Source organism: Asterias amurensis, chromosome 5 (assembly GCF_032118995.1).
Source record: "Asterias amurensis chromosome 5, ASM3211899v1".
Classification (NCBI taxonomy): domain Eukaryota; kingdom Metazoa; phylum Echinodermata; class Asteroidea; order Forcipulatida; family Asteriidae; genus Asterias; species Asterias amurensis.
In genome coordinates, this window is record NC_092652.1 from 17482766 (window position 1) to 17493246 (window position 10481).

Consider the following 10481-nt stretch of genomic DNA (forward strand, 5'->3'; position numbering starts at 1 on the left):
GTTTGTTGTCTTTACTTTATGCATTCAGGGTTTCAGTGTGATAATATTATTTAAAAGTAAAAGCAATCACCCTAAAAGTTAATGGCAAAAAAACTTACTTGGTAAGAAGTATGTACAGCAGCCTTGGAGTATTATTTAATGCATTTTGAAAAACGTTTTACTTTTAAGTACTGCAGTTATGGAAAGAAAATATCACTTTTGTTCCCCAAAATCTGAACCTGAGATTCCTGCGTGGACAAACTGCTCCATGCAGATTTTTGGCACTATCTCAAAAAAGGTTCAAACGTTTTGAAGTGAAATTTTCACAGGTAACTTTTATGGTACATTTATTATACATGTATCTACAATTATATCAAATTGAAACTATTACAGTGGGTTCCAATAACCAAACCATGTACCCTTTAAAGAGATGCCCTTTTAGTAAGGAGAATGCACCCATGTTGAGCAGGAAACGCTGTATAACTACTCTGTACTTGTACTCATTCAAAACCATTATTGATCTAGTCGGCTACATTGTAATTGAAGGCTAACTAGGCCACCATTTGCCTGTATCCCCTCCCCATTGCCGTATCCAATCTATAAATAGCCCCAAGTTGATCACGAAGTGCATAATGCCGCAATACTTTGCAATCTTTCCATCATTTTTAATAAAACCCTCATTTCAGAAACTGTCTGTTTAATTTCATATTAGTAATTTCTATTCTGTCCGCTGGTCGCGTGCTGGTTACCAGAGCTGAAAGTTGATCCAATTAAATTGTGAACAGTAAAATTAATGGGGACGGGTTTTGAAAGTTGGCAATTACTGAATGAATGATACATACATTGTGTATATATGCACAGAGAATCTAACACTCCACAGAGACAACATCAATCAAAGTATGTGTATTAGATTATTGGGTAATTTTGATTAAACCACAGTTTTTCATTGTCTGTTCAAAAAAACCTCCCATGCATGACTGTTTGCTGGCTTGTCTCTGATAATGACAAATGAGGCAGTGTCAATGTTAGGTCACAATCTATAATGGAGGCAGTGAGTCTTTAGTCATCTTCCCATTGGACTTTTTGGGGTTAAAGGCGCTGGACACAACAAACAAACAAACAAACAAACAAACAAACAAACAAACAAACAAACAAACAAACAAATAACAACTTTATACTTAGTAACGAGCAATGGAGAGCTGTTGATAGAATAATACATTGTGAGAAACGGCACCCTCTGGAGTAACGTACATGTAGTTTTGGAGAAAAAAAGGTAATTTTTCACTAAAATATTTGAATTGAATTTGAGACCTAAGCTGAGATCACGAGTTCAAGCATCTGAAAGCACACAACTTGTGCGACAAGGGTGTTTTTTCTTCCATTATCAGAGCTTCCTATATTGGCATCTTGAAATCAGGGAGATATTCAGAATACATTCAACATAAAGGGTAGGGAAAGGGATAGTTTCCATATTATATCAAGGTTGTCAAATTAGTTCCTCCAAATGTGGAATGAATGGTTTGTTTTCAGGGAACTTTCTGCAGAATCATGGAGAGCTGGCAGCTGCTGCTCTGGAATATGTTTGGAAAAGTTAAAGGGTCTGGGTACTTTTTGAAGTTTGAAGATAATGATAATAGAAAGCTTCCCTTAAAATATTACTTGCTTAGGTGCTGTAGTTTTTGAGAAATTAGAAAAACAATGTCACAACATTTAGTCTCAGTTTTAGCATTAAAATCGTATTAATCTGTGAATTTTACCATAACATTATATGGGCAATTCCGCGGTAACACGCGTTACGCTTTTGAGGGTCCTTCATCATTCTCCATTCTCTGGCTGCAAGACTACTTTGATTTAAGGGTTCATCTTTTGTATTTTAAAATCTGAATATCTAGGCTAGATCCCCATGTTCACACAAAAGTGAAAGATCAACTGGTTTAGCTGAGAGAGCTCTGCGAATATCGGTAACACGCGTTACGCTGAATGGAATGACCAAAAAAAATACTGAACTTCATTTCAACTTTGTCCTCAAACTAACCAGTCTACTACAAATTTGTTTCTATTGTTATCAAGTACATGTACTATGCTTAGGTTTATTATACCAAAACAATTACAATAATCCAAGTGTAACTTTTTTAGTAAATTGCTAAATAGTCGGTAACACGCGTTACGGTAACACGCGTTACGGTAACACGCGTTACGGTAACACGCGTTACAATTTTTCCAAGCTACATGTTTATATGTTATTTCAATTGTTGAGTTACAAATTCTCAAAAAATATCAACCAATATCAGTAGCACATCATATTTAAAGAGCAAAAAATTAAATAGACCTTTTTCTTAACGTTTTGCTCTACATATCACAAAATTTAAGGTAACATGCGTTACGGTAACACGCGTTACAATTTGTCTTGCTACATTACTGATGTTATTTCAATTGTTGAGTTACAATTTCTCAAATTTATCAACCAATATCAGTTGCACATCATATTTGGAGAGCAAAACAGTAGCTATAGACCTTTCTATCCATTTATTTTTTTAGTTGCTCTACATATCCCAAAATTTGTAGTGCATGCGATTGTTTACTATCACGGGTTCTCCAGTTTCCTAATAATATGATTCCTTAAATAAAATGTTTTGCCAACTTCCAATTCCTTCAAGCAGGGGGTATCCCTAAAACACTGAAGTCATTTTCTTTACTTACTTGCACTACTTCACCACGGAAATAATCCCAATCGTTAACCACAAAAAACAACTCCCCATGCTAAGAATCGTTAATTTGAACCCCCCATTCCATCGACATGTCCTTTGCCATGGGATGTTTAAAAGTATTTAACATTATGCTTGCCTACCAGGTCATGGAACGTGGCAGGAATATTTTAGTTTTTAAACTGTGTGCTGTGCCCATCTGACCATTGTATACAGTGTATTGGTCTTGGTAACACGCGTTACATTGGTAACACGCGTTACATGGTAACACGCGTTACAGTTTTCGGAGGCTCATTGTGAAGCGGTGGTTAAGAATTCATCTAAGTTTTTACTGTTTTTACATGAGCCCTTTTTAGTAGGAGGAAAAGTTGCAGTATTTGAAACCAGGCTGTTTAGTAATTATATTTAAAGGGGTGTGTTTTGGTAACATGCGTTACGCTCTCTGAGAGTACCTCAAACCAAGTGTTGACACAAGTGTACATTGAGTTGTATTGAAATTTTACAATTTGTTTCTGAAAGAATACTGCCCATACTTGCTCTCATTTATACTTTTTTAAAGAAAACTGATACTGACTATAAAAATAGGTCAAATTGATAAAACCATAAAAAACATTACTTTTGTTCCAACCAAAGTGCACTATTGGAAAAGTATTTTTTTTCACAGTTAACAATATCCAAACAGAATATAAAAAAATCCCCTGACACTTGGACATGTTTGGAATGAAATAAAGATAAAAATTCAATTCTGGGAGCAATTTCATTTTTCTAAGAAAATTCCACCTTTTCATGGAATCGCCGATATACATGTACCATACGTTTCTACATGCAAAATCATTTTTGTCTCAAAATAAGTTTCGTGACTTGTTTTTAAAAGTATTCATTTTTAAAAAAACATCTTTTTAATCATGCGTTTCATAACAAACGGTTTCAAACGCTTTTCAAAGACCAACCTGTCCGATCCGAGGCACTGTTTTCCTTTTAATGAAATGCATACATTTAGCTAAATATGATTGTTTCTGTTTTAACCTGTGCATGAACACGTACAGGTAAAGCGTGACATGACCTGAATGAATCCAAAGATTGAAATCATTTTGGAAGCAAAATGCGTGTCCAACAACAAATCTCCAATGTCAGTTGTTTCCCGCTGGGTTCTCACATTTCACTGACAGTGATACATGTATGTCATGTCTGCAATAACAATGTTTTTCTTATTCAAGGCCGACTGCAAGATTTTCCAATTAAAACAGAGCAACACAGACATTGCTATTTATAAAGCAAGACATTCAAGATGATGGATGTTCAGACTACAATAATAACAGGTTTGATGTTTCTTCCTTAAAGACACTGGATACTATTGGTAATTACTCAAAATAGTTATTAGAATAAAACCTTTCTTGGTGACGAGTAATGGGGAGAGGTTGATGGTATAAAACATTGTGAGAAACGGCTCCCTCTGAAGTGCCATAGTTTTTGAGAAAGAAGTATTTTTCCACGAATTTGATTTCGAGACCTCAGATTTAGAACTTGAGGTATCGAAATCAACCATCTAAACGCACACAACTTCGTGTTACAAGGGTGTTTTTTCTTTCATTATTATCTCGCAAGTTCGATGACCGATTGAGCTCACGTTTTCACAGGTTTGTTTTTTTATGCATATGTTGAGATACACCAACTGTGAAGGCGGGTCTTTGACAATTACCAATAGTGTCCACTGCCTTTAATACTGTGCAATGACAGGAATGACAAATGCCAGGGCTCGAATTTGGGGGCCATACATGTACCACAAGATTGCACAGGGATTGTACACTGGACCAGAATTTATTTTAAAAGAGCAGATTCAAAATGAGTTGAACAAGCATTAAAGGAACACGTTGCCTTGGATCGGACGAGTTGGTCAAAACAAAAGCGTTTGTAACCGTTTTTTTATATAATGCATATGGTTGGGAAGATGTTTTAAAAGTAGAATACAATGATCCACACAAGTTTGCCTCGAAATTGCGTGGTTTTCCTTCTACTGTGCGAACTAACACGGTCGGCCATTTATGGGAGTCAAAATTTTGACCCCCATAAATGGCCGACGTGTTAGTCGACGAGGTAAAAGGAAAACCGTGCAATTTCGAGGCATGTTTGTGTGGATCATTGTATTCTACTTTTGCAACATCTTCCTACCCATATGCATTTTATAAAAAACGGTTACAAACGCTTTTCAAAGACCAACTCGACCGATCCAAGGCAACGTGTTCCTTTAAGAGAACATCATCTCATTTGCCATGCTACTTTGATTCTCATTGTCAACATTTTTCACAGAGATGTACAAAAACAGTGACATTTACCCACTACTTTCATTACATTCATATATCAAAGATTTGAAGAAGACACGGGGCATCAAAAAACTTAACTGCAGGTAATGATCAACAATTCAAATGTAATGAGGTTTCAGGCCTGATATTTTATGAAGGGCAACAGAGGTTACTCATCTACATGTACCATCTACCATCTACGAACAACCTTTTTTTCCAAGAACACTGCAACTATGGAATAATCTTCCACAATCCCTCATAGATTCCGAATCCCACCAAATCTTCAAAAGTAATTACATTCACAATCTTGGCCTATATGACAACAACAAAAAACCGAATAAGACGACGCTCTCCTGACCTCCTTGTTAGGGAGCGTCTCAAAAGTCGGAGCGGTAGGAACGTTCTTTTTGGATCGCAAGAGTATCCCCGCCGCTTTTGTCCGTTCCACAGGACCGGTCTTTTGGAACGCTCCGCGTATACTTTGTCATGATGTTGCGATCCTGCGGGCATATGCCCGCGGCGGGCATATGCCCGCAGGAACGTTTTTTTTGCGCTACGAACGTGCCCGACTTTTGAGACGCTCCCTTAAGTTCCCCAGCGGAAGCTTTAGGAGGAAAATCTACAAAGTACCAAGAGGCGAATGCCTCTGTGCCCTATGGTCATTGCCTTTGTTCTCAGTAAATGCTCTCACAGTAGAAATTTACAATTTCCTTATAGGGTGCCCTTTACAAAGTAGAAAATGCCTTGGTGCCCTTGCCCCTTCAAAAACGAAGCAAACAGGCCAGAGGTTTGCCTGGTATGGAAATTCCCTGAAACTGGCTTACTGGCCTGGGCTCCCCCTTATTCCAAGATTTAGGCCTACAGACTCTGTGCATCACCAGAAAAAAAATGCAAATTGAACAACTATACAAAGAAGTTTTTTGTTGAATTTTATAGGAATTGGTGACTCGAGAGTCTGGTTGTTGGTTAAGCAAATTGTAAATTGAATTCAATAAATGCCATAAAAAATGTTCTCACCATAAACAAAAGCTGACAAAACATTACTCGCTTCAATTGGGGCCACGTGTTGTTCTGCACAACAGCGTACAGTGTATGATTTGGGCACTACGTGTACGTTTGTAGGCGTATGTATACAGGTGTAAGACCCACACTACATGTATAGTACCAATTTTTCGGAGGCCATACATTGTGTACTGTACCTCAGGATGTCATGAGAATTTGATTACTTCTATCCATGCTTCAATCAAGCAAACTTAACTAAAAAGATTATCAAGTGACCTCACTCACCGTAATTGGCAGGATACTGCAAGTGTACAGTATAGTCAGTGCAGAAAATTCCGCTTGGGCAAGAAGAGTCAGATTAAAACTATAAACATTCACAAATTTGCACACACATGTAACTATGAGTGTATGGTACGTATAAAGATGGTCTTGGTGGGAAAACTTCCCTGGAAATAAGTTGAATTGTTTTTTTTGTTAAAGTAAAACAGTAGTTTTTATCTTGCCACTCCGAAATTTGTTAATTGAAAACTGTGAAAGCATGGGGAGTTTTTACCTATTTTGTTTTCAACTACATGGTTACCATGTCGAAAACAAAATAGTAAAAAACTGGTAATGTGTTGGGTGATATAAATTGACTTAACTGCTCTTATCAATGTGCCAACTTTAAAAGTTATGAATTACATACATGTACTGTAGGCCTAACTGTACCATTTCACAAATGCAACAGCCTTCATGCAACTTTTTTTCCCCGAGAGTTTACGTCTGTGTTCAAACACTTTTTCTGTTAACACTCAAATGTTAGACACACTGATGTACACAGAAACCTTGAAGCTTGTACATACATCAGGTAATGCGAGACACCAGTCCCAGTAGGAGTTGAGAGGTACATGTACATGTAGTATAATACATGTACATGTACCTAAACAACTTCATTTCTCTGAAATATGTTATTGTCATTATGGACGCACTTGGAGTGAACCTCAACAATTACAGGTAGCCAGCCTACCGTTGGGAGGAGGGTTACATGTTTGTTATCGCAACTACATGTAGAACTGTAGACAGACAAGGATTTTCACATATTCTAATCCGAGGAAATATTCACACAGCTTCGGGACAACATTTAATTTTCATGAAGCCACACCATTGTAAAATGGAGCTCAAGGCCTGTTGCTTGGTCAAAACAACCGTCTGGAGTCTGGAGGATCGCGTTTACAGTCAAAACTAAAATAAAAGATTTCAGCAAGATTGTTCTAAAACTAGGGTACCTATTAAGTATGGTGGAATCACAAAAGCATCAGCAGAGCTAGTTGCGATAAGGTAACCCTCCTCCCGACGGCCGCCAGGCCGGAGGGTTACGAGATTCTTTCGAGCGGCAAATAACAACCTGGTCCAACATGTGAAATTTCGACAGCTAGTCACCAGATTTGCCCCATTTTTACCACTTTTAAAAATCATGACACAACTTCTAAGGGCACAAACTTAATCCCGAATGTCTAATGAACTAATGAACACTCAAAACACCATTGAGAAAATATTTTTTAAGAAAAAGGACAAAAACTTAGCAGATCCCAGAGCGAGTTCCCAGGTTTAAATTTTGAACCTGTCGCGTCGATTTGCAAACGCTTTATTTTTTGGTTGGACTAAAGCAGTCAGTGAAAGGGGTGTTAAAAGGCAGTGCTGCAGTGTGTGCGCGCCATTGAGTGAACGGCGGGCAATGTACGGACAGCGCGCACGTACTGCCTTGCAACACCCCTTTCACAGAATGGTTTAGTCCAACCAAAAAATAAAGCCTTGGAATTCGCTCCAGGATCTGGTAAGTTTTTGTCCTTTTTCTTCAAAAACATTTTCGCAATTGTGTTTAGAGTGTTCATTAGTCATTGAGGATTAAATTCGTGCCCTTAGAGTTTGTATCATGATTTTTGACAATTTTAAAAATGGGGCAAATCTGGTGACTAGCTATCGAAATTATACGTGTTGGACCAGATTGTCATTTGCCACTCGAAAGAATCTCGTAACCCTCCGGCCTGGCGACCGCCGGGAAGAGGGTGACGTTATCGCAAATACAGCAGAGCAAGGTCCACAGTCTATGCATTGATTGATTTATTTGCTTTATCCATAAAAAAAACCCAATAACATCAGCCACCAGTATACTAGAAGAACTTGGCAGGAAACCACTAGAAGTTGGAAAAGAGCTAGAAGGCTAGCCATGTTCTACAAACTTGACCCTCCATTCAACTCGACCATCCAGAAAACACAATCTTCAATTCCATCAAATTCGTCATACAACCAAAATCTACGCCAGCATTTTTTCCCGGCCACCATCAAGGACTGGAATGCCTTTAATACCCTGTAGTACAATTCCCAGCAACTCAATAGAAGTCTTCATAGACACTCTCACTAAGCACTTCAAAAAATAAGCTATCCCATCCACACAATGCACAAGCTGGTGTGATGTGTCTTTAGACATTTTTTTTGCCGGCTCAACTATACAGATCTTACAGAATTATGGTGATCACAATAAATATATGGCGGTTATTAGACGAGGCGATTTATTATAATATTGGATGTCGGACACTTCGTACCTTTGCCACTTCGTACCCTGGACACTTCGTACCTTCGGGACACTTCGTACCGTAACCAAATTGGTCACTTCGTACCGTGGGCGGGGTACGAAGTGACCATCAGCTGAGTCACTTCGTACCTTCAGCCGAGTCACTTCGTACCTCCATTAAAATGTGTATTCCTCAATATTTTAATGTTCGTTGAGATAAAAAATTAACAATAGGCTACTTAATGAATTATAATTTTTGTTTGAGTATGTGAATGTCATTTTTAATGTGAAACTAATGTTTTGTATAAGTTAATTACCGCCAAGGACAACATCTTCTGCCCATATTTTTTACAAATATTTTAAAGTCAAACAATCAAGCAATCGTCAAAATGGCTCCCTGGTGTCCCAACAAAATAGTAACAGTTGGTTTGTTTTGCTTTTATTTCATAATCATCCGATCACAAAGCACAAAAAAAATCATAAACGATGCAGAAATCCCAAATTAGTACGAAGGTAGGAAGTGTCTCGTGAGAAGGTACGAAGTGACTCGTGAGAAGGTACGAAGTGTCTTGTAAGAAGGTACGAAGTGTCCAAGGTACGAAGTGTCCAAAGTCACTTCGCACCTTGAAAAGGTACGAAGTGTCCAGGGTACGAAGTGGCAAAGGTACGAAGTGTCCTGACACCATAATATTAAATACGTATGCGGTCAACTTTTAAGAGCCATCTTGCTAACCCCCCGCTGCAGCAATCCCACACTGCCCCAGTCACAGATGGTGCGCACAATTGGACAAAATGATGAATAGACCTTATGCACATGACGTCATTTCAGTACGGCGCCCTCGCCATGGGGGCAAAAGGAGGTTGTTCATTGGCCAATCTATGTGTGTTTCGATTGTTTCCTCACCGTTTGACCTTAAAGATGGCGGCTGGATGAAAAAGCCTGCTACAAAAATGGCTGGCACTTAATAACGCAAGCAAAACAACAGTGTCTTTCGGGACAAAATTACATAGTTTCTTCTTTTATTTTTATATAAAAAATAAGTAGGAAACCTTCGCTTCATACAGTACAACTTTGTAGTACAGTATCATAGTAGGCCCCCTACGTTTTGTAATGAGTGCGTTTTCGTGGTCACAAACAGTCTGTTTCACTTCAGTTGAATTGGTTATCCACTGGATTTCCACCAGACGGAGTTTGCACAGTACAGTAGCTAACATAACACTACTGACTACATACAGATACACTGGTTACAACCGTGAAAATACACCCATGTCCCTGCCGTTGTGAAACACTTCCGGCCCGCCAGCAACGCTTAGATCTGTGTGTCATCACACGAATGTCGGTCGGTGTTCAACAAATATAACGACAAGCGACAACGCCAACAAAACTTCCATATTCTTCGCATTCATAACCCGACAGTTCCATTTCACACTTATTTATGCATCCTCCTTACTGCAGTTTGTTACATGTTTACCGTGGACCCTCTCACACTCAAGCAAAGATTGTTAACTTACCTTCAAAAGTAGCAAGAAAGTTCACGTTCCATCCGTAGTTTCAGAGAGTACGTGTTCGTTTCTATCGTACACAATAGAATGGCAACCTGGAAAGTAATTGCGCTATATACACGGATCTAGCGATTAAAAAGCGGCGGGTACCAGACGAAAATTCACAAGAAGCAAACGTGATTGTAAACAGCGCCCTCCAGTGCTACTTAGAAGCAATAATTGGAACTCTCTCTATAGTGCAGCTAGCAAAAATGCATACAACAGAAAAACAAAATAGCGTTTTCGGGTCATGAGTATTTTGTGAATATAAAAAATGTCTGAACCTCGGGGTTTTGTGCGAGGAGACACTAGATAATGTATGTTTTCTGTTTGGCTTTGACTGCTTCATTAAAACTGGCAGCAAATTTGGGATACTTTCTTGGGGGTATTTAGCGACAGATT

The 10481-nt window shown here is 38.5% G+C and overlaps 1 protein-coding gene across 2 annotated transcripts in view; it reads right to left on the reverse strand.

Annotated features, from left to right (window-relative positions):
• Window positions 1-10126, reverse strand: part of LOC139937248 (alpha-1,3-mannosyl-glycoprotein 2-beta-N-acetylglucosaminyltransferase-like) — a 64795-nt gene extending 54669 nt beyond the window's left edge. The window contains exon 1 of one of the 2 annotated variants that reach the window (XM_071932342.1): window positions 10050-10126. The gene's annotated coding sequence lies outside the window, so the exon portion shown is untranslated. The remainder of the gene's footprint in view (window positions 1-10049) is intronic. The other variant, XM_071932343.1, reaches the window with a different exon arrangement.
• Window positions 10127-10481: the final 355 nt, after the last annotated feature.